At 39.2% G+C, this 27,863-nt stretch overlaps 1 protein-coding gene across 5 annotated transcripts in view; it reads left to right on the forward strand.

Annotated features, from left to right (window-relative positions):
* The window catches only part of LOC121911599 (equilibrative nucleoside transporter 1-like), a 42,326-nt gene continuing 14,463 nt past the window's right edge, over positions 1-27,863 (forward strand). Inside the window, exon 1 of one of the 5 annotated variants that reach the window (XM_042433225.1) lies at positions 1-209. The gene's annotated coding sequence lies outside the window, so the exon portion shown is untranslated. Of the gene's footprint in view, positions 210-16,930; positions 17,024-17,063; positions 17,381-21,385; positions 22,049-25,996; positions 27,862-27,863 lie in introns of those variants that run through there. The other 4 variants (XM_042433222.1, XM_042433224.1, XM_042433226.1 and 1 more) reach the window with 4 other exon arrangements.

Below are 27,863 nucleotides of genomic sequence, written 5' to 3' on the forward strand. Positions count from 1 at the left end.
GCTGCCCCGCTATTTGTCGGAATCTGGACCAGTCAGACACCCCCCTGCAGCCCGTCTCTCTCTGCCAACTGCATGAATGTGCAGCGTTGAGTTGAGTTTTACTGCTGAGTGAGACGAGGGAAAAACAGACGAATGCATGCATGAATGCTGTTGTTTGGGCACCGACGTGCTGCTCAAATGTGAGGGCATTGCCAACCATTTGTGTGAAGGTAAGTCTCTTTCTCATACATCTATGATAGAAACTAAATGATAATAGAGAGACTGCTGACACAGCCTGCCAAAAATACTGTGCCTGGGGAGGAGGTGGGGGGGATGCCCATGTTATTATTCTCTGCTATGTGCAACTCCAGATGTTTGCTTTATAGCACCAGCCGATTCTGTTTGAATGTGGAGCTCTGGCAGAAATGGTGACAAGGTCAAATGGTCACGAAGTCGCAGTGCGCTGCTTGGACGTGACAGGCGCATCACGTCTCCAACAGTGCATAGTGTTGAAAGTGCGCCAGATGATGTATGACTACAGTCCTTTGCTTATAGCTATACTTGATATGTGATATCAGTCTAATGCATGCATGCTGACTCGCAGTATCTCTCTGTAAATAATCCAGCATGCATGTTGTGATAGCTGCAAAGGAAGTTGAAAGCTGACCTCGCTTTGGACTCAAAGTTTCTGGGCCAGAGGTTGAGACTTGTGCACAGTCTGAGTTGAGACATCACAGCAGGTGATAGTGTGAGACTATAGATCCTCCTCACACACACACACACACATACTCACTTCACAGCAGGGGACAGCATGAAAGAGCTCTGAGAATAGACCCCACTGAGCTAAAAATCACTACTGTATCATGTAAACACTTGATACTATGTTCTCACCATGCACACACGCACACACACACACACACACACACACCATCTCTCTCCTCAGTGTGCTTGATTCAATGTTGGCGGAATGTTTGACGACCTTTTCAGTTGCTTTCTTATCAAGACAGGTGCTATTCTCACAGTGATAAGCTGCTGTGTTGTCAGTTTTCACTGCAGTAGTTTTTGGAGAACAACGGAGCTCAGCTACAGCACAGACGAATAAAATGAACAGGCTTTGGATACATACATAGTACTTGTAAATCGGATCAGTTAATTTTTAGTTAGACTCTGCACATAAGATTTATTGACAATATGAAAAATATAGCCTAGAAAATAACTGGATATGTCCCAAACATTGTGCTTTTTTGTGTCTCTGATCACCTGATCCCCCATAATGACCTTGTGTCCCGAGACAACTAGACAACTATAATTAGAAAGCTCTATCTCAAAAACCAGACCAGGGCAACAGACAGCACACAAGTATGTAGCAGGGTAATATGATGCACTGGAGTGCAACCAGGTGACTAAGACTGGTTCATCAAAAGCGTCATTATGTTTACAACCAGATGCCCTCTGGGACACGACATGAATTCTGATGAATCAGTGAGATTTGCTGAAAGGCAAAGCAAGAGCACAAAGGTCAACAAGAGTTGACTGTATTTTGCAGGGCTGCAACAATTTGTCGATTATTCTCTCAATTATCAGATGAATCGTTGAGTCGTTTCAACCAAAACTATCAAACTCTCAAGTGATGGTAGTGTTGATTGACCACAACTTTGGTCCAGATTCAAATATCTCAACAAATATTGGCTATTTATTATCTGGTTTGACCATATTTGGCTTTTTTAAATGATTGTTTTTGTTTCCCTTACTTCTCTATTCTTTTTATTATCCCTAAAAATATACTGTCTCACTCAACATGTGAATTTAAGCTCGTTTAAACACATTAAGTACGTTTAATCCTGAATGTATGTATGTGTGTATGTATGATCTATGTTTTATGTGTACATGTGCATTGTGACACTGCCGGTAAGTGTGTTGTGTGATGCAGCGGCTCGGAGCCCGAGAAAAATTTCCCTTGTGGGACAATAAATTATATCTTAACTTATCTTATCTTAAAGCCAGAGGGAGTTTCAGGTGAGCGAACTGTCAATCACAGACATCAAAGCTACTATAAGTCTTCAAATCTTATTAATGGAGCAAAAATTTCCCAAATTTAAATTGAGACCATAATGACATTGAAAAAAATGATTAACTTAGTATTTATAGAGAGAAGTTGAGCCTTTTTAAATGGGAGTCATCGTTGCCAGATATACGATAATTATCGTATTTGTACGATAATTTTGCTCGCGTACGATGCACAATGAATAATGCCAAAAGTCCCATAATGTACGATAATTTGACCATTTTGTGACATTTAGAAGATATTATCAGTCTATCTCATTTTAATTAATTTCCTGACACGATCAGGATAGTAAAATATGGATCTTATGTCTGTGTTTACGCCTCTCTTCTCAAGTGACATTTTTCCAGAAAAATCATGCTTGTTGTGATGATGGAAGTGACTCACTAGCACAGCTGTCATTTGCATGAGAGATAGCTTACTGCTGCTGCATCCAGGAAAAAAAAGTTAAGAAAATGTATTTATTTATTGAACAGCTATGCTTTTGTTTTCAATATTGGGACATTTTTATTTGAGTGAGTCCTGAAAGACTACCTCCTTCCACACACATATAACTACGTCAGCATTTTTTTTTTTTTTAAACGATGTGGCTAGATTTGTAGGCAGTGTCAAAAAAGTAATTGTCTCAATAAATACATGTTTTCTGAAATTACACATTTACGCCTATTTGTTCTCTTGGTTAGTACGATAATTTTCCTCAAAATAAGATAATTTTAAGCCTCTGGTACGTACGATACTTTAACATTGCACATCTGGCAACACCAATGGGAGTCAATTAGAGCCAACATCTAGTGGCTGTTGGTGGCATTTCACCTTTGACCCCGTTTCGAGACAGCAAATGTGTCAGATGTGTTTTTCATGTGCACGTCACACACAACAGATACACTAATGTATCTATGCAGCTGTCTGCACCGGACACAAAACTGTTTTTTGTAGCAGGCTGTAAACATGTTTATTTCTGCTGTAAAGTTGGGCGTTTTAACATGGGGGAATATAGGGATTGACTTGCTTTTGGAGCCAGCCTCAAGTGGCCATTCGAGGAACTGCAGTTTTTGTCACTTCCGCTTTGGCTTCATTTTTCAGGCCTGGAGGTTGCTGGGCTGGTATTTGGCTCTGAGCGCTTCCAACATGCAGGTGACCTATGCTCAACACTGCACCTGAATGCCTCCAGTGTAGATACACAGACAGAGCACTGGTTGCTTCTGCTGCTCTGCTGACGGGCTGCTCACGCTTCGTTTGCTGTCTAGACATGGGGTTAAGGTACTTCCGCATTGGCTTCAACCTCAAGCTGTGCTAGTGGCCACTTGGGATGAACTGTAATAACTTGGGTGCAGTGGTGGAAAGTAACATTTGAAAAAGTACATTTACTCAAGTACTGTACTTAAGTGTAATTTTGAGGAACGTGTACTTTACTTGAATATTTCCATTTGGTGCTACTTTATACTTTCTACTCCACTGCATTTATTTGAAAGCTTTAGTTACTTTTCAGATGAAGATTTGACACAATGGATAATATAACAAACTTTTAAAAGACAACACATTGTTAAAGATGAAACCAGTGGTTTCCAACCTTTTTAGATTTTAGTCGGGGTAACGTATCAGATGTGTATGAGTTGTTAACAGCTCCACCAAATACTGATTTTTCCCTCTAAAATTCTCACATGGTTTCATTTCAATAAATGTTCAAATGATCCAATATTTCTCCAAAAATCAAAGATTAGAAAAAAAATCCAAAAACTGAAAACAGATTTGTGTATCAGAACTTTATTTTTTATTCTTTTCTCTCCCATTCATCATCTCACAACCCCTCAGATTCATCTGGTGACCCTTTGGAGGTGCCTGACCCCTAGGTTGGGAACCACTGGACTAAACTAGCTAACTGTGTATAAAGTAGTTCAAACTAGCTCCACCTCCTGCAGCTACAACAGTAACATGCTGCTTACACACTGATCCTTCAGTATTAATAATCTAATGATATATCAGTCAGAGGGACCAAACCACTACTTTTACTGCAATACTTTAACTACATCAAGGTGCTAATACTTGTACTTTTACTCAAGTAAGAGTTTTCATGCAGTACTTTTACTTGTAATGAAGTATTTTTTTACATTGCTGTATTAGTACTTTTACTGTACTTAAGTAAAGGATCTGAGTACTTCTTCCACCCCTGCTTTGGTGATTCCCTAAGACATAAACTAAGACATTTGGCATAGCATGTTATCAGATTGATTCTGTCAATCAACTAATCAATTAATCGCCTTATGGTTTCAGCACTAATATTTAGTATGTGTGTATTTGCGTGTGGTCTGTGTAGGTATTTAGTTTGTTTGCTGTATCAGGTTCTCACACATAAACAAGGAAGTAGAGAGAGATTTAGAGAGCTCCTATAGTTGTCTGAAAGAAAATACTGACTTAAGCATATTTGTTCAGAAAATAAGTCTTGATTCAGATCAGTTTAGTTTAAATACACTGGAATGTGGTCTAATTAACTTTCCATAAGTAAATAAGCTTAAGTTTGCTTTTACATCTTGAATAAAGCATCTCACAGTCACTCACTTACTCACACACACATACACACACGTTTGTTGAGTTTATAGGAGGCAAATTGGGGTCAGTATGGCTTTTATCAACAAATATTCATGCAGGTTTGTATTCATCACATAATCAATACAGTACATTTCACAATGAAAGAATGTGTCAGCGCTGTGTTTCTGCATGAAGAATGGAAGGGTAAGAAAACCGTTTTTCATCAGGGGATGAGATTACATAACTTCCCCATGTTGGTTCAGGGAAACTCCTTGAAATAATCAGAAACATATGTTTGCCATTTCAGTCTTTCGAATAACGTTGGATCTTGATCTAATTTTTGCCAGTGGTTTTCTGTTGTAAACCACGTTCTGTCCACAAAGTGACAAAGTGTGTCAGACTGGAGTATCTGACTGAGAGTGGAGCCTAAGATTCAGGCAGAACAACTTGGAACAATTTGACACAGATACACGTCTCTGCATGTCTTTAGTAGGAGGCATTCAGCCATACTATTGTGTATCTGTTGAGTTTCTGTGGGAATATGATGTTTTTGGGTCACTGCCATTTCGCACTTGATACACCTAACATCACATAGTGTGAGAGCTGCCGTCATATTTGGCTCGATTAAAAGCAATGTTTGACATTTTGACTTATTCAAGTTCTTGCCAAGACTTAGATGAGAAGATTGTTACCTCTCATATATGTTAGATGTTAGAAGCTGGAGCTGGAGCCTTGTTGCCATGACAAGATACCCAGGAAATCACTGCTCCCAGCCAAGAAATAGTCAGACTCATATTACCCTGTAAAAACATACAAACGTCTATGGATTAAACAAAGAAGATAAAATTTGTTAAGGCTGCACTCAGACTGAAATCAGCCCTGAGTTAAAACAATGCAAGGGGCTGCAGTGGTGAGGTACCAGTGAGATAATGAAATACAATCCAGGAAGTTCAGTTGGAGCTACAGATTAATGCGTTTAAAGGCTTATTACACCAAAACACCTCACAGCAGTTAGTAATACTCACAAACAGATTTTGCAACTCTGGAAAGTTATAACAGCAGCAACTGTGTTATCTTTTGTTGCGACAATTGTGAGATAGATAGACCAATACAACATTCACGCTACAAAGTAATCCACCAAGGAGCTTGCATGCACTGTATGTGACTGGTCATAATCATTCCTCCTGTTCATACTGACTAATAGAAGATCCCTTCATAATTCACTTACAATGTAAGTGATGGGGGCCAAAATCCACAAACCTCCTTCTGTGCAAAAATGTATTTAAAAGTTGATCTGAAGCTAATATGAAGCTTCAACTGTCCACATGAGTCAAATCAAGTAGATATCTTTCAATGTTACAGTCTTTTTAGTCCAAAAGTTCCTCTTTTTGTTACTATACTTTCACTGCAGCTCAACAGGGAAACGCAAAGAGGAAATTAGATGCTAAAAAGGCTGCTAAAAGGCTGACAGATATCCACTTGATATGACTAACTCAGACTGCTGAAGTCTCATATAAGGTCAGATCAACTTTTAAATGCATTTTTGCACAAAATGACTGTGTGGACACACTGTGGATTTTGGCCCCCATCACTTACATTGAAAGTGCATTTAAAGGGGATCTTTTAACAGCCAGTATGAACAGGAGGAGTGATTACAGCGAGGAAAACCTCTTTCAGTGTTCATATGGACACTTGACTGTTGTTTTAAGATAGACTTGAAAAATGTGAACCTATCCTTTAAACGCACAATATGTAATTTCAGCAGCTAGGGGGTCTCTCAATCAAAACAATAACAAAAGACGGAGTGTGATGACAGTGTGAAGTAGCAAGAGATCATAGGAGTTGTTGTCTTCATTGTTAAACAACTAGCTTCTCCAGGATAGGATTACTCCAGTGTTCATCGTTAAGGATGTTTTTACTGGGAGCCGAATTATCCGCAGAGGTCTCCTCCTCTCCAAAAACAAATGTACACGCAGATTAAAATCAGTAAAAATACTGAATAAAGCTGTTTCACCTAAAAAATCAATGTTTCTCCGACAATGTTCTGCGAGCACCGGACTTCCTGGGGGGGCTGTTAGCTGAGCTGCTGCTAATGCTGCCAACATTTGCCCAGTTTATTTCTCTGATAACTTAAGACAACAGTTTCTGTCGAACAACCACAACACCGATGCATTATCTTGTATGTGTGCAAGTTACTCTTTGGTAGATGCAATTGTAGCGGACAAACACAACGCTGAGGCATGCATCTTGTGCACTATACTCTTTGGTAGAGGGGTCTGATGCCATAGACAGGCGACCAAATGAAACGGTCCGTTACCTTGATTAAAATTACTTTAAGGTGAACATTGGACTCCATTCGCCTCCTTCCTCGTATCTGGTTTGCTGATACTGTTGTATGTCTGTGTTGACTTATGTGCACTGGGTATAATGGAATCACGATCAGGAGTAAGAGATTTAGGGAACTAATTGTAATTTTTCTGAACAATATTGCCCTTGCACTTCAGCTGTTCGGCCAGCTCCTGCAGACTAAGCCTTTATTAATATGTTTTTCCAAGAAAGAAATCAGATGATTTTGATACTGAGATGTATTTAGGAAATTTATGTTGTGTGAGAAGGAGCCAAGACCACACACAGAGCCTGAGTCGAGGGCTAACATTTACATGATTATGGGCACGAGCCTTTCAGGGTGATTTAGATGTCATGGCCTTATTTTCCGTACTTACTAGCACTGAATTGAACTGGCACATTTTCTCTGATGTGGGCTATCCACAGATTAATGAGATGAAACTCATCAAAGTCTGTATGAGTCACAGGATGAAAGAGTAAAAACGCTGGGACAGTTGAAAAAAAATTCCACTGATTTTATAAAACTTTATTTCTGGGTCATTGTTTAGACTGGTATAGACTTCCCACAGTTTATGTTTTGTTTTGTTTTTTTTAGGTCTGCACAGCCACGATACTGAAGCCAGAGGAATAATATTGCTGCACTGCCTGTCATATTTGAGCCTACTGGCTAAGCCATATCCAGGAAATTGCATTTGAGTCTTCAGATTAAGTTTTAGACGTGGTTGCATTTCTGAAGAACACACACACACACACACACACAAACATCCATAGTCACTTTTTGAGGTTTGTGTTTTGATGATTCAGACAATATTACTCAACCAGGCTAGACTGCTTTATTTTCTAGACAACCACAACTTAATCAGCATAGTTTAGTCACCTAACTTGACTGTCTTACTTTCCTCTGCACCTTCGCCTGTGTCATGACAAGCTCATCTAACATGAAGGCTGACATGTTGTAAGACCTGCGACTCTGAAACCACATGGACATGCTACAGTCTCTGCCATGTTCAGCCTAAATTATTCAAAATATTGTCTATAATACTGTCTTCAATTTAAATACTTTTTGTGGTTTGATATTCAGGCTCTTTTATCTGTTTCATATTTAATGTATCTTTATTATCAAAACAAGTTGCTATGCACATGAGAAGTCAATTCATTGATTAGTCAGTTAATAGGATTTTTTAGATATCAAACATTTTGTCCACATTAATAATGGTTTTAATCATTTTTGCAGTAAAAAAATAAGGAGGGAAAACTTCAGAATGTTCTTGCTTTTCTGTTTAATCATAAATTACTTTTGGGTTTTTTGACTGTTTGTTTAGAGAAAGTTTCTGACTAAAATCCAAAGTAGTTTTTATGTAATCTCAAAGGGATTTTCCAATGATTTAGTTCTCATTTCCATGATGTAGGACTTCAAAGAGACCTTTTTTTTTTTTAAAATGGTCAAAGTGTAAGCAGCAGAGATATCATGACTTTTAGTCCTCAGTATGTGTCAATCTCCCAAAACACTGGATCCTACAGTTCCCATAATGCATCTCAAAGGCATCTCTCGTTAGACCCTCCCTGCCTGGTAAAAGCCCATTTCTTTCAAACTCCATGTAACATTGTTTGTAACAAAGGTTTCTGTTAAAAATATTTAGTCTCCAAGCTCAAACTGAGATGACCCTGATGACATCATTAGGATTATTTTTCATTTCCTACCTCATAAAACATTACTACCTGTTACAGATCATTGCTGCCACCAACCTTTGATAATTTTAAAATGCCTCTGCTGTACTGTGTATCACATCATCCTCATGCTTGAGGATGGTGCTTTGCTCCTCTGTTTATTGTTGGCTATAAATACCAGCCACTGTCAGGTTTCCATCTGTAAACTGAGGTTTCACCTTTCATTGTGTTGCACACTGACCCCCGAGCCATGCAGGGACAAAATACACAACTAAAAACAGCACTGTGAAGAAAATAAAGCTGTGTCTCAAATGCAGAAATTTGACTTTAAATCAACATGTGAACCTTTTTTATATAAGAATTGAAAGTATTTATCGGTAAAAGGTCTTTAATAGAAATATTATAGCAGCATATCAGCAGAAAAGTGAAACTGAAGTTAGTTTGTTGACCCGTTAGTTGGATTTTCATTTCAAAGTGGTGACGCTCACATTTCACATGCAGTCAGAACATGCATGTGGCAGATGCATCTTAGTTAATCATATGGATGTCACATTGCCATGCGGTCCACATGCAGCTGAAGGATCTGGTGACAGCCCCTCAATTTACTTTATTTCAGCCTGTAAAAATACAGGGTGCTTAAAAAACGGAATATGGTTTGATAAAAGCATGTGAATAATGAATGACTTCTTGTTGCTTGGAGCTGTTTTCCACTAAATGTATACAAGAGAAAGATGTTTTCACTTATGTTGGCTGATTAGACCTCATGTCAGGCTTGTGTGGGTGTGTACAGACTGGTTGACCTCCAAATCTTCTGATTTTCTTGCAATTGTTAAGGTTGGACAACTTCCATCTTTATCGTTATTTAGTGACCTTATGTAAATCCTAGCAGAGCTCCACCCACCTTCAAGCAGAGCTCTAATCAGCCAGAATAAATGAAAACACCTGAGTTGGTGTGTATGGCCTTTAATAATATGATAAGACTCTTAGCATTGGTGGAAACAACAAGACAAGAAGTCATTCATTATTCACATGCTTTTATCAAACCATATTCCCTGTGTTTTACTTAAGTGAATTAAGTCTACTCAAGCCTACTAAAAACTACTTTTGTAAAAGTACAAGAACTCTTTTGAAAACTACGCTGGATAGATGTTTCTTTATTCATGTTCATGTTACTGCATGAAAGGACCAATGTGTCATTATATCATGCCAGAAATATTTCAAATATGTATCTTTACCAAATTTAATTGTAATCCATCCAATCGTCAAGATATTTCACTCAAAACCACAAATGTGAACTTCATGGTGGCGATATAGAGGAAAAGTCAGGAGATCGCCAGAGTATCGGGGACTATGAAAGTCTGTACAACATTTTGTGCCAATTATTCTAGTAGATGTTGAGATATTTCACTGAATAAGTGAAGATTTTTAGTGGATCACCCAAACCAAGACTAACAATTCATGTATTTCTAACCACAGTGACCCCATCACTCTGAATAATTCACAGAACACACTGTCAACACTTTCATTTGAACTTCTTTTTGAGAAAGCATAGTTCATATAAATCATCAGTTACTCATCCCTGGAAGACGGCCAAAGTCCTTCACTGGTGACTTACTGTAGACTTGAAAAATCCTCAACCTTCGATTCTGGCAGCATGACTGTTAAAAATATATAAAAATATAATTTTATCATCATCTTTTGTACTCATATTATAAGTTCGCTTCAATAACAACCTTGCATTTGTCGTCGTGGATGATGGCTTCAACAGATGGCCTCTGGGATCCAGACAGTAAAGCAAACAATTGGAACGGGTTGCAAACATGTCATGGTGTAATGGGCTGGTATGAGTGAGACTGGAAAACACAACTGGTGCCGTCTCACACTGTAAAAGAGAGAGAACAATTGAATAATGGGTTTTAAATGGGCAAACAGGATGTTAAATGGACATAACCACGCCATAGAAAACATGGTAATGGCAGCACTCCAATATAGTCAGAGAAAAAAAAAAGACCTTGCCCTCTGTTACCTCCATTTAATTATTTTCCAGATGAGAACATACCCACAGGATTGCTGACAGTCCCTGATAAGATAAAAGGATGGTCCAGGATGAGGACTGATAAGGATGATCTTTAAAAAAAAAAAAAAAAAGAGTGACAAGGATACTAAAAACACTGAAGAGAAGAGCAGATCCAAAGATGGTCATGAGCTGACAGCAAGATTTACTCACAGGACCAGAAGTGTCTTAACAGCTGAGACTGTCAACAGGGAATTCAGATTTCCTGAATTGATTTAACAGGTGATGCTATGGTATGTGGGGATGTACAGTGCACGTACAAAGAAAACATGTCTGCTTGCATGCAAACACACATTTATACAAATAACACACATGCACACACTTTAGAAGTACGGTAGATATATTGTGTAGCGTGCATATCGTGTGCAGGAACGAGCTGACACACAGGAAACCCCACATGCGTACATGCTGGTACAGACTGTACCATGATAAACAACAGCACAACAACCAAATATGCTATTAAAATATATCTTATCTGTACATCAGAAATTAATGTAACAGAATTCCTCTGCAAAGACCATTCATCATTAAGCTGCTGATGCTTTTTCTTGGTGGGGAAGGAAAAAGGATATGTACTCAAAATGCACTTCAAAGTACCTAAAAGACTGATGCACGCAAAATTGAACAATAAGCTTTCCAGAGTGGAAGTTCGTGAAGGACTCACAGTGTTTTGTAAAAATTTTGGACACAACTGCAAGGCCACAGGAAGAACATGTGATTCCTTAAAGAACAAGCCAATAACCAAATAACCTTGTGAAGTGAAATGATCTTCAAAACTTTTAATGCAGCTGGTTTTCTCTAGTTAATCATAACAATATGCAACAAAATCTCAGTAAAAATGTGTATTCAACACCAAATTAAACACCTATCTGCTGTTTAAGTTGCATCTAATTTTCTTCCATGTACAATTAAAGTATATCAAAAGGCTTGCAACATAATCAGCTTTCAACTTGTAGAGGTGGAATTCACAGCAAACACATAAAGCTCAATATCGCAGTAACTCACCATCCAACAATATAGCTGTCTAAGCTTTGTATTATTGTAGCTTCCCTAGTTAGTTAGCTGCCAGTTGTCTTTGCAGATAAGTAATCTGGAAGTAGAACATTATTGAGGAACGTAAGGCCCTTAATGAAGCCTGTTTGTTCTTACAATTGTCCAAACAAGCTCCATAAATCAGTTTTAGGTACTACAGGTAAATGATTTGTTGTGTTTTTAATAGAGGGAAAGAGCTCTGCCAGAGAGGAGCACTGTAGGAAAGAGAAACTCTCTGAGATGTTGGTCTGTTGAGACCAAAGTTTGATTGTACATGAAGCTGAATTGTAACGTTTTTTCTGAATTGGACTTTTGCAAAATTGCAAGGTCTTGCTTAAGATTTGGGAAATGGTTGAATTTGATTATATTGTAAAGATATCGATGCTACTGTGTCCATCGTCTGTACCTTAGTTCCTTCATGGCAATTATTGTGAGTGGCGCAAATAAACACAATCATCCTACATTAGTCAGTTGAGGCTGTGACCATCATCAGGAGGTTTGAGTGTAATTGTGAATAGCCAGACATGCATCTTACAAGCTTGTGAAAGTATGGAGATTATTGTTCAAATAACTGAGATAAAGAAACCATTAGAAACTGTGAGGCTGTGTGTCCTCAAGCCTCTATAAGATATAACTCAATAACAAGTCATATATATATATAAGTGTATATCAGAACTTAACATGTCTCAGCTATCTCATATGAACGAGTCCAATGCGGTTTGAACGTGCATACCCACATCTGCTGTACGAAAGATGATTTATTAAATCTTCTAAATGTTTTTTGGAACACCAAGTTTCAACATAGCCACCAGGAAACCCATTAAAATAGGTTAAATTATTTATCTGAGACGCTAACTTCTTAACTATTAATGAAAAACACTTGTTGTGACATCAGTAATTAGGTTGATGTCTCAAAGATTCGACCCCTCAACAGCAGCAGTTTTCGGTGTGGATTTAACCTTTAACCCCAACTTTCTCTGGAACACTGAATTCAACCCTGTCATCAGGACAATACTGTTAATACACATGTTAAATTCAAGCACAACAGCACATGAGTGTAAAAATGAAAAGAACACACACTGGCACCATCGTCCTCATACACAGAACAAATTTTGAACTATTACATAATTTTATGAGCATTTATTGGACGAACATTGAGAACTGCTTGTTGGCAGAAATGATTGATGTGAACTCTCAGCTCTTAGCTTCAAGGCCTGTTTCAGTCTTTTCTCACAGTATGTGATATAAAGGATTACACTTGTTTCTCTTTGCTGAAATAAAAAAATGAAGTTACTGATAAGTGGAAAATGCAAAGGGAGTTATCGAGTTTTATTCACCGTACATAATCCTTGAAAAAATAGAGAGGGCTGCATCTGAGCGATAAACGTTTCACTTACAAATTATAGGCTGCTAAATCTAAAGAACATTTGGCAACGATGCTTCATTTTTTAGATAAGTTTGTGCCCAAAATCTAAGCCTTTGTTATGAGGAGTGTAAAAATTGAGGGGTTGAACAGTGTAAATACAGCAAAGAGAAGTGAGATGTTCTTTTAGAGGTTTAGAGGTTTTTTAAAGGTGAACAGACAGAAAAAGAAAGCAAATACACACAAGAATCTCAAATATGTTTAAATGTAGATATATCAATGTACACGCATGTATCAAGGAGAAGTGTTTAGTCCCTCTAATCAGTAGTTTATATCACAGCTCACACAAGTGAATTCATCTGCTGACATATTGAGAACATCCAGATATCGTACTGAAAGGAACGGGCCCTCGACAAATTCCAAATCCCAATGGTTTTTGAGGCTTTTCAAAGATTTACAAGTTACAAGAAGAATGTGAGCAATAACCCACCACAAGTGCAGAATTTTGGTACTAATCCCAATTCTGCAGTTGCTGGTCTCCCCCTAAAGAGGTGAATCCCATAATGGACTGCCTCAAACTCGGCTCTTGTCCTTAAATGCACCACTGGATTGAGAGGAATTCATTGTCTGTAGCAGATTTGTGGATCATCCAACGTGACAGGGATTTCATACTAGTACGTGACCTTTGCAGACCTCTCACAATCTTACACTCTGTTGGGAATTTGAAGGGGCTACCAAGGTAAAGATGAGGAGGGATTTCACTCTCTCAGACCTCCCTGAGGAGTTTTTTCTTTGTTTGCCCGTCTTCGTTGCGTCAGTCCAAAGCTTAATCCTTGAAAACGTAGCCATGCCTCAAAATTCTTAATCCCAAATGGGATTTACTTCACTCTCTGTGTGTCTCCTGAGCCATTTAGGGGTTGAAGAGGCCATCCATTGGAATTCCTTTTTCTACCGCTGTCCTCTTAAATCTCAGTATGTGGTCAGAAAGCCACTTCCAGCTCATTCATGTCATGCCCTCCGCCTCTCCCTGAGATCGCCTCTTATGCCACAGACTTCACAGGATACTCTTGAATTAGTATGATGTTTGTTTGCTCATAAACTTTGCGTTCTAAATATGGCACCAGAGGGAACTGTATGGGGTCAGCAGGAAGTTGAAGGAGTTGGAGACATAAGATTGTCCTCCGACAATAGAAATGCCTTCAACCATGCATCAAAGGCCAGTGATTCTCCTTTACAATAACTTACGCGCTACTATGGAAAGATATGGGTTTATTAATAGGTTGATATGGCTGCATGTTCAGTTTTTGCACGCTGCAAATGACTCCACTGGATATAGGATGATATATTGTCACACAGGTGCCTCACAGAAATCAGTTGCTGGCAAAGACCTCAACCACAAATGCACCTGTTGATTTACAGTTGTTGAGACTGTTTCCACTGTTGCAGTTTGCTTTGCTCTTCATCATCTGCAGTCATCTTTCTTACATTTTCTTTTCTGTATGGATAGTGTTTGTCTGATGGAGGATGAGGAGGTACTTGCTGTTGCTGTGTTGTAGGAACCAATGTCTCTCTTCTCTGTTTTCTATGTCTCACTCCTTCCCTCTTTTCCTCTTATTTTCTTTCGCCCTCTCCTTTCACCCCGTTGTGGAAAAACCCGGCTGTGCCCCACTACACTGAGGAAGCTGCTGACTGACTTTTCCCTGTGGTTATACAAGTCAGTAAAAAGCCAAAGGCTCAGAGAAACACAGAGAGTAGGGAGAGGGCAGGATACATTTTCAGCTGGTTGTGTAGGAAATAAAGAAGTTTGAATATGAATTATGGAAATCAAGTGCGTCTTTGTGTCTTTATACAAGCAGAGAGAGAGAGACAGTGGACCCTCAGTCTTGTTGGATCCAGCTCCTCCTCCTCCTTGTTGGGTACAGGTTAGTGAAGCAGCCAGACTAATGCTCCTTCACAGATGGTTTCTGTGCAAAACCACAGCAAGCTTTTTTTAGACAGGAGGGGGGGGGGGGGGGGGGGACAGGGTGTGGATGACTGTTTACCTACCATGACTATATGAGCAAACAGCGGAGATGGACGCTTAGTGTGTGCAGACTCACACGCAACACAAAACCAGCCATAAACATCGCCTCTGCGCGGCGGTTCAGACAGGCCCATGTGTTATGATGGAATTATACATGGGTGTCACTTCTCACAGACACTTCAGAAAACAGGCTGTACTTTAAAAGCAATGGAAGAGAGGATTGTAGCATGTTTACTTCACATGCTCTCCTTTTTTGGACAGATTTACAACAGGACTTTGTGTTGCATAATAGTACCAATTGATTGTACATTTTTCCTGAAGGGCTCTTGTTCCATCTCATGTAAAGGACAAGAATTCAACATTTAGAATTGCTCTTTGTGCGGAGAAAACTTGCTTTCACATTTTACACTGTCTTTCTTATTCTCTATTTGTGTTGTTTTGTCTTTGACTGGGAGCCATAGACTGTTAAACACAATCGGCATTGACATTCAGCCCAAATTCATGTGGTGTCTTTGCATTTGTAAAAACACGACAGTTAAGTCTGAGTAATGCAGACATTACAAAGTTTGTTAATAGCTCCCTCCATGCCTGTTTCGTCCCATTTCCTCCCATGCATGCACACAAACAAGAGTGTTTAGCTGTGTAATTTGTGTCATAAAACTTTAAACTGTACTTCCAGGGTGGCACTGAGCTTTCGGGACAGAACACAAATAGCCCACTGCTACTGAAAGAGTGTTTGTATTTGAGGAATGTCTTTTTTAACATCTCTCTTGCTCCAAAAAGATGGACTGCTGTTTCTGGAAATGAACTCTCTGTTGTGCAAATCAACACAGAGCAGCATTGAATTAATACCAGCAGTCTTCTTTTACATACGCAGAGCAAGCTGAACAGCCAGCAAATAACTCTTAGATAAGAGACTGATTGTCTTCATACATTTCAGCGGCTGCTGCATGGCGTTTATATAAAACTTAAGGTCGGAGTGGTATTATTAGCCATGGTATACTTTAGTTATTTGTCATCGCTCTATCTCTCTGCTTGTGACAGTTGGTAATCACTGAAAGGTGAAGTTGTCATCTTTGCATACACATCACTAAGCTATATGGAAACACCCACTGTAGACAGCAAGTGAAGATGTTCGGGAAGTGGCGACAGGTGAGCAGGTGGATGTGGGAACCAGGCAGGAAAGTCAGTTGGCATCTGGTGGACAAGTGGAGAATGGCAAAGCCAAGAGAAGAGAGTGTGGGGCTGAAGACAGAGACAGGGACAGAAAGGGGAAGGGAAACAACATAAACAGGACTGAGGCAGGAATCATGACAGTTCTCTCTGTAGACTTTATTGACAGCAATCATCAAAACAGCGCTGTAAAAAAATAAAAAACAAGGACACACAAGAATAATAACATAGAGTAAAAAATGTGAAAGGCACAGTAAAAGTATAATTATACTGTATATTATAACAGACAAAAGAAAGAACTAGTCTGTAACTGACTGGAGTCCACTGCGTCTGTCTCTTTTTTTGGGTATGTCTTTTTATGTGTCAGTAAAGACTTGCGTCATCGCAAAGACAGATGGTACGGAAACAATCAAAAAGCTGGCAGATTGTTAACAAATGACATTTTGATGCCACCCCACAACAAAATACTATGAAATTCTCTGCGCCTCCTCCCTCGACTTCATGTAAAATCGGAAATTCTGGTTTCGATGTGGTTGAACTGAAATTGTGACATTACTGGTATGTCTTGGTGAACACCACACCATTGAATATTGAGAAATACATAAATTCTCTAAAAGATACTAATTCTGTTACATGGTCAGTCGCTGAAAATGTGTTGAAATGACTGCGCAGTAAGCAGAAATTTAACTTTTACGAGGAGCACGTGAATGCAACAAGAGTGCTTCGAAGACAGAGAGGTTCAGACACAACAAGACTGCACAGACTCTGATGATAAAGGTAGGTTATCTTAGTGTGTTGAACTAAGGACAGAGTTAACTGACTTAAAAGTCACTGTCAACCTGCTAGGACCGTTATTTCTGAGGCGAAAGCGCTGTTTTCACTTGTAATTCACTGCAAAACTGACGGTTAAAAGCGAATTTGCTGTTAAAATAACGTTAACGGTTACTCGTTTAAGATGGAATTCTCTCTAATTTCGGGTTGGTGGTGCGACTTTGGTCGATTCTGTGACTTAATGTGATGTATCTAACTCTTCCTGAGAGATAGAAATGAAGAAGGGTAGCGGTGTTTTGATGCTGGAAGTCCTGTGTCTTCTTTGTTTCCTGGGAATTAAATTTAGCGCCAACTTCGAGCGTGGTAAGTCCAGCCAGGGCAGCGAAGTTAACTAGCCGGACTGTTAAGCTTACCGGCGGGCGTTACAGTCATGGTGTTGTGGGTGAGATAGTTAGCCACATGTCGGCAAATGTTTAGTCTAAAAATAATATTTAGCGTTATTTTCACTGGTAGTAAAATAATGAAATTGCTTCGTTTTATACGGGAGAAACCCCACACATGTTTCTTGCACATAGAAAACATTTAATAATATTATTTTATTGTCAGCCAACATGTGACACGGTATTTTCTGTTCATTTTAAATAAATCAGATTGTGATAAATAACAGTATTGAATGCAGAATTTGACTCCTAAATGTTGCAGTTTTTACCTAATTTTTGGGATGTGAACCAGCCAGTCCCATTAAGCTCCTCACCTATATTTAACGTGGTAATTTTCTTGTAGTATTTTTATATTTTAGACCAAGATCTTAACTCTCAAGTGCATTCACTCTGTTTTAAAGACCATATGGACCGCATGACTGTTGCTGTCTACAGAAAAGCACGCGTGTGACTGGCAGCTTTAATGCAGTTTTAGGCTATCACGTGCAGATAGTGGTTCACATGACCTAACAATAAGAGAGGAAAAAGAAGTAAAAAGTCCATTTAATACTTCATAAGCATGCTGGTGATGTCACAAAACGGAAATGTGATGGGTTTCAACAGCAAACACCAATGTAGCAGAGGAATCTGTGTCAAATCTGTGTTTGTCAGTCACTAATACGGTGATACGGCAATTACTAATGATAGTAATGATATTTATGTTTTTACCACTGTAGGGTTTGCTGTGGAGTATTTTTTCCATTAATATGTACATCTTTTTAGGGTATAGCTGTGTTGCATCCTGTTAAAATTTATTACAGGATTACTCTCACTCTCCTAAATGATAAGGGATGTATGTGACTCTGAGGGAGAAATGTGTTTTCTGGTTCGGCTCCATGTCACACGTGTCTGTGCTATTTGTGACTCTGCTCTTCCAGGAGCAAGGAGAGGAGCACACCAGAATGGTGGCTTTGTTTTCCAATGAACAGCTGATGGGACAGCAGCATCGACCCACCACCGCTGGGTGCCCATGAGCATCTGTTTTACATGAGTGGGAGTTTAGTTTTCCTCCACCTGTTGCCTGAGTTGACCGGTGTGATGCTATTGTCTACGCCGGCAGAAGAAAGCACTTATCATTTTTGGCTGGTGGCAGCTCCTCTTGTGAAGATTAGATAAGACTAGACTGACTCATCAAAGGGAATATGAAAACCATGGCCTCTCCCAGTGTTACTCATTTAAACCCAGAATCGCTGACTATAATGGAGTAGTGTTGAGTGGAGTTCCCAGTTCATCAGTCAGCTATTTATTCAGACTACTTGAACCAACTAAAAAGACAGGCAGCAGGAGATGGGCTTTGTTCCTGCTCTCTCAGAGTGGCGGGAAATCTTTTAGGGCATAAAAGGGGGGGGGGGGGGGTCAGGGTGAAGACAATGGATTTGGAGATCTTTTTTGCTCCCTCCCTCTATTGGTGTGGACGTGATGTGTTTTTTTTCCCTTTCCAGAATTTTCACCAAGGATTATTTACCGTTATGCTGCTGTCATTAATGTTTCTTTTCCTGTCTCTGTGTCATTGTTTCCTGCCTGTTTTTTTTTGGTATTACCTTGATTACATCTGCGCAGACCTTTGTCTGAATGTAAGCTGCTTTGTCACAAAAGAAGAGTTTAATCATATGATTCACATAACCTGTCCAAGCTGAATAATGAGTAGAAAGCACAGTAGGTTCAGATTTCATCAGATATGCTCAGTTTAGTAGCAATTCATGTATGAAAAGAAAGAGAAGGAGTGGAAAGTGGTTTTGTGTGGTATGAAGCTGCACCCTGTTTCCATTCAGTTCTTCGTGCCTCCCCAAAAAGGATGTTTGCAGTCTTGTTAGAGCCAAAATACTCCAGTCCAAATTTAAGATTCTCAAATCTAATTCTTTGAAATAAATCTACAGTTTTAGCTTATTGCCATTGGAATAAAAACATTCCAGCTGGCTATATTGATATAATTTGATTCCACTTTTCCAAGAGCCATAAGGTTTACAATGAAGGATGCAGCGTCTTCTCTTTGTGATGAATTATCTTGCAGAGACAAGCAACATGTACCAAGCAAAGTTTTATGCTTTGATTGGATTTTTGCCCCCCAGCTTCCCATAAAACAACAAAAAAAATCAGTTCCACCAGTTTTTTTTTTTAGAGGTTTGTTTGGTTTTATTTTCTTTGTCTATCCGGGTACAGCGTTACTTAGGCCTGCTGTGCCTTCCTTGTTTGCCGCTGAATATCTGAATGCCTCTGTGCCCATGTGTAAGTGATGATTAAATGGTTTCTGCACTGGAGGCTTTGTGGTGTAACCACTGGAACCACAACTGAAGCAGAAATTGCTCATGAATCTCTCTTCATTATTTAAAAAACAGACAAGACATCTTGAGAAATAGCAGTTTCTCATGTTTTTCTCGATGGTATAATTTGATTCCACTTTTCCAAGAGCCATAAGGTTTACAATGAAGGATGCAGCGTCTTCTCTTTGTGATGAATTATCTTGCAGAGACAAGCAACATGTACCAAGCAAAGTTTTATGCTTTGATTGGATTTTTGCCCCCCAGCTTCCCATAAAACAACAAAAAAAATCAGTTCCACCAGTTTTTTTTTTTAGAGGTTTGTTTGGTTTTATTTTCATCAGTCTGCATGTTTCTTTGTCTATCCGGGTACAGCGTTACTTAGGCCTGCTGTGCCTTCCTTGTTTGCCGCTGAATATCTGAATGCCTCTGTGCCCATGTGTAAGTGATGAGTTGACTGTGTATTTGGCCACCTGTCAGGGTCACAGTTTGTGTTCCCTGAAATGAGCTTTGGTCATTTAATCTGTTTTTTTTTTTTTTTTTTTTTCTATCAATAGGATTTAATTTGGCTACCAGTATAAAGCCAGCGGGTGACATGACAGGCCTGTGAGGACAAGCCATTTGAAGGGATGGCTGCCGACTGTGAAAACAGCCTCTGACCAAACCAAAGTGTGTGCGTTTGTTGGAAACTTGTGAAATTTTTTTAGGCGGTGTTTCATTTGCTGCCATGGTAACTGGCTGCAAATACTATCAAAAGTCAGATCGACAATACACAGCCTGCTGGTGCTCAAAAAGGCAACCCGAGTCACCACAGAATGTGATGATTAGTGATTAGTGGTTGTCAGCTTTTTTTTTTTTCTCGCAGACTTTTGTACAAAACAAAGGAAGCAGCCCTTGCTTGCAGGTTTAGATGCATGATTGCTGCTGTTAATTTAAAAAAACAAATTGGGTTTTAACGCAGAATATAGTATGGACTTTGTGCTAAGCTAATTTGGTAATTTGTCAGCACAAGTAGCTCATAACGTGCATTTCAAGGTTAGCTGATTATCTGTGAATCATGTATTGCCCATTGTAGCTCTGCAACGCTTCCAATGAACACTCTCAGGAAGCTGACTCGAAGTGTGATTTTAATGACGGTATTTATTTTCATCAGATAATTTGGCAGAGCGGAACTTGCGGATGTGTGCTTTGCTTTTGCTGTCTTCATTTATCTTAAATATCTCCAAACAGCTGACATTTCTCTTCCTGCACCTGCTCAAATACTGACAGTCTAATGTAACGTCGCTGTTATGTGATATCGGGTGCATTTGAATGGCAGCAATATCATTTTTATGGAAGTATTTTAATGATTATTAGTAGTTTATGAGCACAGTACTGGACTGATACCTGGGCAGTGCATCCCTACTAAGAGGTGTGATTAGCTGAGTGAAGCTAACATGGAGCAATTTGTAGAAAAGCTCCTTTCCAATCAATTAATACACATCTAAATTTGATAATATATCAAAGCCATTTCCTTTCTCTCATTGCAGCTGTTGATCTCTATCACAAAGTTAATATACAGTAATGATTGGACTTCCCAGTAATCGTCTCCTTTTCAATAGTTAAACAAATTTGAGTGAATGAAAGAGTGTGAACATGATTACTTTGGGCATGTAATGAATGCATTACATGGCTTGATAATGTTGAGTACGACAGATCCATATAGTGTTGTTGGTGCTCTAACGGGTTAAATCTACTGATCCGCTGATCTTTAAATGGTTTCTGCACTGGAGGCTTTGTGGTGTAACCACTGGAACCACAACTGAAGCAGAAATTGCTCATGAATCTCTCTTCATTATTTAAAAAACAGACAAGACATCTTGAGAAATAGCAGTTTCTCATGTTTTTCTCGATGGTAATATTTGAGTCTTACATCGTTTTTTAAGGTTAGGCAACGGTCACCCACATGTTCCTCCATTTTTCCAGTTTGTCTGATCGTTTGCTGAAATGTGTAATCTTTCCTGTTTTGGCAGACCAAGGGCAGTCACTAATATCGTCCTTGAAAGAAGAACAGGGGCAAATGCAGTGTGAAATGAGAACCGAGATTGTAAAAGTCAATGTGCTGCAACGTAACTGTAAAGTGTTCTCGAGCAGAGCTGTGGAGCAAGCTGCTTTTTGTCGGTCATTCTAGGAAGGGTGTGAAACTAGAAACCTGGTCGTCAGGCGCAGATGTGAACGGCATATGAATCATCATCACTGTATGGATTTATGAGTTTGGCATAGGAAACAAGGAAAACTTTTTAAATGGCATGACGGTAATGTTGTACTTTTGCTTCTACTTTCGATCTGATGATATTTAGAACAAGAGGTCAGTTTGAGGATTGTCTGATCAACAGTCCGAGACCATGAAATATTCAATTTACTATAATGAAAGCCCAGAAAATGTCGCAAATTCTCACATTTGAGAACTTGGCACCATTAAATATTGCATTTTTGCTTGAAAAATGACTTTAATAAATTGGTTGATTTATTAATCTACTTACTGTTGCAGCTCTAATCTGATCCAGGCCCCTGAGAGCTTGTTCCCGCTCCAACCCTAGATGGTAACCTCACTGATAATTTATGCACTTGATATGTTTTGTTGGATTAGTGTGACATGACTTTAACAAATAAGGGTTTTGTCTGGTTTTTCTCCATGTAAGGAAATAATCGTTCTCTTGTTTGTTATTGACACTGTAGCAGCACTTCCTGTTTTGATTAATTTTAAGAAAACATGTTAGTATGATATGTCAACACTGAAGGGACACAGCGCACAGTTTGTAAGCTTTAATGTGATGAGTGCAGAGTGCTGTGATACTACATTATTATCCTGTTTGTTCTTCTTCTACTGCAAAAAAACACTTAAACACTGTACACACAAGTTCAGTATTTACATTTTTACACTGTTTTTGCTCACAAAGGGGAAACAATACTTTCCAACTACTACTTCCACTTTAATTTAGTATCCCTTGTCCCCAGTTTACTGTTGTTATCCCATTTGTGAAATAACCTCTAATTAGATCGCTTTAATGGAAACCAGTAGTTCTTTAGATCCTTAGCACCAGGGTTGAGAAACTGGATTTGGTGATAGCTTAAGTTGTACTTCATTCAGAGGTGTACATTTCGAGGTTTTGAACATTTTTGTAGATTTGTAGCGCTGACAAATCACATCACATATATTTAATTGACTGATATTAAGCACTACAACTCCAGCTTAGCATGCTTATTGCTGTTATTCATATTAATTTTTGAAGATGTCACGTCTGATGGTGTAAGAATATATCTCCCCCGTTATCCATTTACTCTGGTTAGTTTCAAGAATGGCATCTCAGTCTGGGTAAAGCAAATGTCACGACTTTGATGGCAGTGTTCCCTTTCTATAAGCGGTGGGAAACGACCTCGAGGAAGGAGGGTATCGTTCCTTCTGACTCATCATATGACCAGCATCAAACTGTTGTGTGTGTGTTAGCCTGGGAATAAAGGCGACCCTGTTAGAGAGGTATGCTGGTGAGACAAGAAAAATGAACTCCTGTCCTTTTGCATTAAGATTTAGCCTTGTGCTCAAGATAATAGGTCACACTTAAAGATATATATTTCAATGTATTTTTTGTTTGTTTTTTTTAACCCACATTTTCTCCAAGTTTGTCATGTCCGCTGTACTGTAGTCCTTGTCGTTGCTGGGCACTGTTGACCCGGAAACAGCCGCAGACAGACATGTGCTACCTCTATTACACACGGGCTACTTTCCGTTCTGCTAATTATGCTTCCATCCATCCTTGCTCCTTCGGCCCTGACCTGGAAATTCGTCGAGGTCTGCCATCATTCAGGATGTCTGGATCGTTAAAGGTGCTTTCCAAATCTTAGAGAAAGGAACCACAGGTGTATCCTATGTGGATGTTTTTTTTTTTTTTTTACCAGATCACAATGCCCCTTCGATTGTAATCTGTTTATTGATCAGTCAGCTGACCTAAAAGGAGCAGTCAGCTGTTGTGGAAACAGCTTTACTTTAATATTTATAACATAGCATGATTGAAATACTGACTACTCATTAACTTTAGTCACATCTCTTCATAAAATAGACATTTAGTGTGTAGAATCTGAATCATGAACGAATCCTAAAAACACTTTTGCAACTTTGTCTACTTCATCAAGTCAAAAGGTTTTTCTTCCTCTTTCCCTCTAACTTTCCATTTCGAGTGCACTTTCTGTTCTTTCTTTTGGTTTTCTTCAAACTAATTAGGCTATATTTTATTTAAAACATTTATAGCTGTTTTAATTCAGGAATTAACAGACTTTTATTGTCTATTTCTGTTATTTCTATCAGTTATGTTCTGACCAACAGCAGATGCTTAATGAATACAGTTTCTTGTGAGAAGAAACTTCAAGCAGGAAATTTAAATTTTGCAAGCTGTTAAAGGAAAAAAAAAAAAAGTGGTGTGACCAGGCCGGGGTTCCAAGTTGCATAATTAAAATTTTAGGCACAAATGGGACCACCTACTGCCCCAGTTTGGCAAGATTTGAACTATATTTTATACCTTGACATTAGAGGAAACAACAAATTACCGTCACTCCTGGTAAAATCTTTTTTCATTGGAGTGCTTATTGTTGGAGTTGGATGTCGCTGAGAGGCCAACCAGTTAAAGTGTCAGACTGATGCCAAACTGGAGTTTTGTACCACTCTACAGACTGCAAAGTGCCTGTGTTAGTGTGTGTGTGTGTGTGTGTGTGTGTGTGTGTGTGTGTGTGTGTGTGTGTGTGTGTGTGTGTGTGTGTGTGTGTGTGTGTGTGTGTGTGTGTGTGTGTGTGTGTGTGTGTGTGTGGTGGGCAGAATTTCAACACCAGGCAACTCATGCCAGCTGGCTTGTTTTGATGATGCGTTAGGTTGAGAAAGGCATACTTTACAGGAATCTGGGACATGGTTGAACCAGTGTGTTTTAAACTGTGAGACATAGAGACACCAGAGGCTTGTCTCTGGTGAACACACTATATGCTAATTTTATATACTACAGTATACTAATCTTTATAGTATACTGTTTTTGCAGTTAGTATACAAGAAATCAAACAAAATCATTTACCGTCTTCTACAGGAAATGATACAATACTTGTACCGTCAAACGTTAATCACAGTGAAACTTATGCCACTGCCAGTTAATAAGTTTCAGTTTTACTGTTCCACCTACCATGGAACTTTTTTTTCCAGCTGTGACTTGCTCCTCTATTTTGTTTGTGGATTGCATTGTGAGGGAGTTATTACTTTTTGAGTGTACTTAAAGAGGTACTGCACACTGAAACGTGTTTTTTGAGCTGTTAACTAAATGATATGACTGTACTGTAACGAAACACATCAATGCTGGTGTTAATATTGACATTGACGCCAAATTTATAACAAAAAAAATCTGCCCTGAAAAGGTGGGGCTAATGCTGACGTGGAGTCAACCATTGGGGAGTTCTATATGTCATGAAATTTATGTAAATGGTAGGATGATAACGCCCACCTCATCCAGCATACGCTCATTTTCAAATATATGCTGATTGAGAGAGACAGTTTTAGCTTCAGCAGCTAGCAGCAGCTAACAGCGGTGCTGGCCAGCTGGAGGGGGTCTCTTCGTCTGCGACTGTCCGTAGGAGGAAGAGCTGCTGGCAGCCACAAAAACAACGGAAATCCTCCTCGCATCTCGCCGTGCAGTTCATCAACTCTCAGGCTGTCTGTTAATACAGTTATCAGCTGGTAAAATCTTGTTTTAAAATGTTAAATCGAGGCGTAATCGGAGCTCTGCTGAAACCGTCTGTCCTGTCTGTCAGTTGAACCTGACCGCTGCAGAGCAGAGCTGCGTCCTGGACAGGTTCAGTGACGTTTCAGGTTACACTGCGATTTACCATTTTAAAACAAGATTTTTACCAGCTGGTAACTGCAGGAACAGACAGCCGGAAAGTTAGCGAGCTCCAGGGCGGATTTTCAGGAGGATTTCTGCTGTTTTTGTAGCTACCAGCTCTGACTTCTGGCTCGTTTAAATGTTGATGCACTGTTTGTCTTTCTCTCATTATTATTATTATTATTATTATTATTATTATTATTATATGTCACTGGGCAACTCCTGCCCTCCTGCCTCACACAGCCACACTCCCCCCTCCCCTCTCCCCTCCTCAGCCCCTCTCCTCCCCTCTCCTCCCCTCAGCCCCCCTCTCAGCCCCTTTTTTTTTTGTCATTTTTCAAAATCATGCGGTGGGTGGAGTAAGGCTCAGACTGAGGGGTGCAGTTACACTTTAGTAGAAGTAGTCTTCTCATTTCCCAATGTGAACAAACTACATACACAAACCCTGCTTAGAATCAGTATGTAATTTGTGACACAGCTACAGTTCCTATATTACCTCAAAGATATCTTTGCTACTTTTCTATTGGGAATTCTTGTTACTTATCAGCTGACATATACACCACTATGTACGAGTGATGACCTAAAATTGATATGTTGGCCTGATTAATCAGACTTTTGTCCCGTCTCACATGCCACTCAGACTCTTCTCAATCAGTCCAATATAGTTTAGATGCATGTCACGTAGGGAGCTATAGTATGTGTGTGGTTCCCTTCATATAGAGCAGTCTCTGTCCTTAACTGAGAGCATACTCATGACCAGGCAGATCAACCATGGGATTCATCATGTCTGTCAGCAACAAGTAAAATAGACGATGCACTTGGGAAGAGCTGAAAACAACAATGTATTCAAGTGTGAATAAATTAAATCATAGATGTAATTAATGAATAGATGATGTTTCGTGGTGCCAGAACTTTAACAGCGTGACTGACTATTGAAATGATGCGTTTATTGTTTTGACCACTTAAAAAGGCTGTGCTGAAATCTGTTGCTGGTTGATGCTTGGTTTACATTCTTGAGGTCTAACAAACATGTTGAATGCATTTCCTTCCTTTTTAATATCTTTTCTTAACAGTTTAAAACCTACATGTTATATATATATATATGGCAAAAATGTGCATCACATTACATGAAGACGCATGAGAACGAGAGCAAAACAAAACAGGAACTCATTCATAAAACCATTGATCTATAACACTAGAAATGGACAAGACTCCATATGGTAGCTATTAAAACATTTATCAGTGTCTGATCAATCAGCACAGTGAATTCAGAGCTGTCGAGTTTAAGTGCTCATGATTCATGTGCATACTGAGACAACCTAAACTTTGCCCTGTGTTGTTTAGCTTGATTTGATGCCAAATTGCTTCGTGTTGTTAACGAAGAAGTTTCTTTGACAAAAGTTGTTCTGTTTGGAGAAAGGTGTCACACAGCTATCTGAGCAAATGTCTTCCATCAATTAAAGTAGAAAAGATGTTAGGAAGCCAGGAGGAAAGAGCACAAAGTTAAGGCTGGAGATGAAAGAAGAATGAAGGGGGAGAAATTGAAGGGCATAGGAGAAAGTAGGACAAGAAAATATGAGCTGCACAAGAAAGCCCAAGGGTGCAACAGACATGAAAATAATAATAATAGAGGTGCAGAAGAGGAACAGTGAATGAAATGAGATGAGAAATTAGTTGAAAGTGAGAAACATGGTGGGGAAATGGAGGGAGAAATGAAGAGGATAGACTCATGCTGAGAATAGATGGGGGTGTAAAGGCTTGTTAAATGCTGATAAGAGAAAGTTATGGAGGAGAAATGGCAAAAAGCAAGCCCTCACATTCTCTCCTTGAGGTGTTACATTTTCTTTTTACAAGCACTTCTTGTTTAATTTTCATAGGAATCTTGTCAAGGAAGAATCTGACCTTCGATATTTACAGTCGACCTGAAATGATAGACATGTAGGAGTTAATATCTGTATGCCAAAGAGCGTCACACATGCTTGAAATGTAAAAATGTGTAATGAGGGTTGGGTCGAAGAGAAAGGGGAGTTTGAGACGGAGGGAAGAGGGGAGGGATGGACAGTGAGATGCAAAGACTAGGGGCAGGTCCAACAGGCAGCAGACAGTTGGGTATCCACCTACTAAACCTTCTGTATGGTATAAAATGAATGTACTGCTCCTTTGCTTGTAACCAGAGGAAAGAGGAATCTGTTGTGCCTGCTTTAACTCTTCTCTAAGT

The sequence above is a fragment of the Thunnus maccoyii genome, chromosome 14 (assembly GCF_910596095.1).
Source record: "Thunnus maccoyii chromosome 14, fThuMac1.1, whole genome shotgun sequence".
Lineage (NCBI taxonomy): Eukaryota > Metazoa > Chordata > Actinopteri > Scombriformes > Scombridae > Thunnus > Thunnus maccoyii.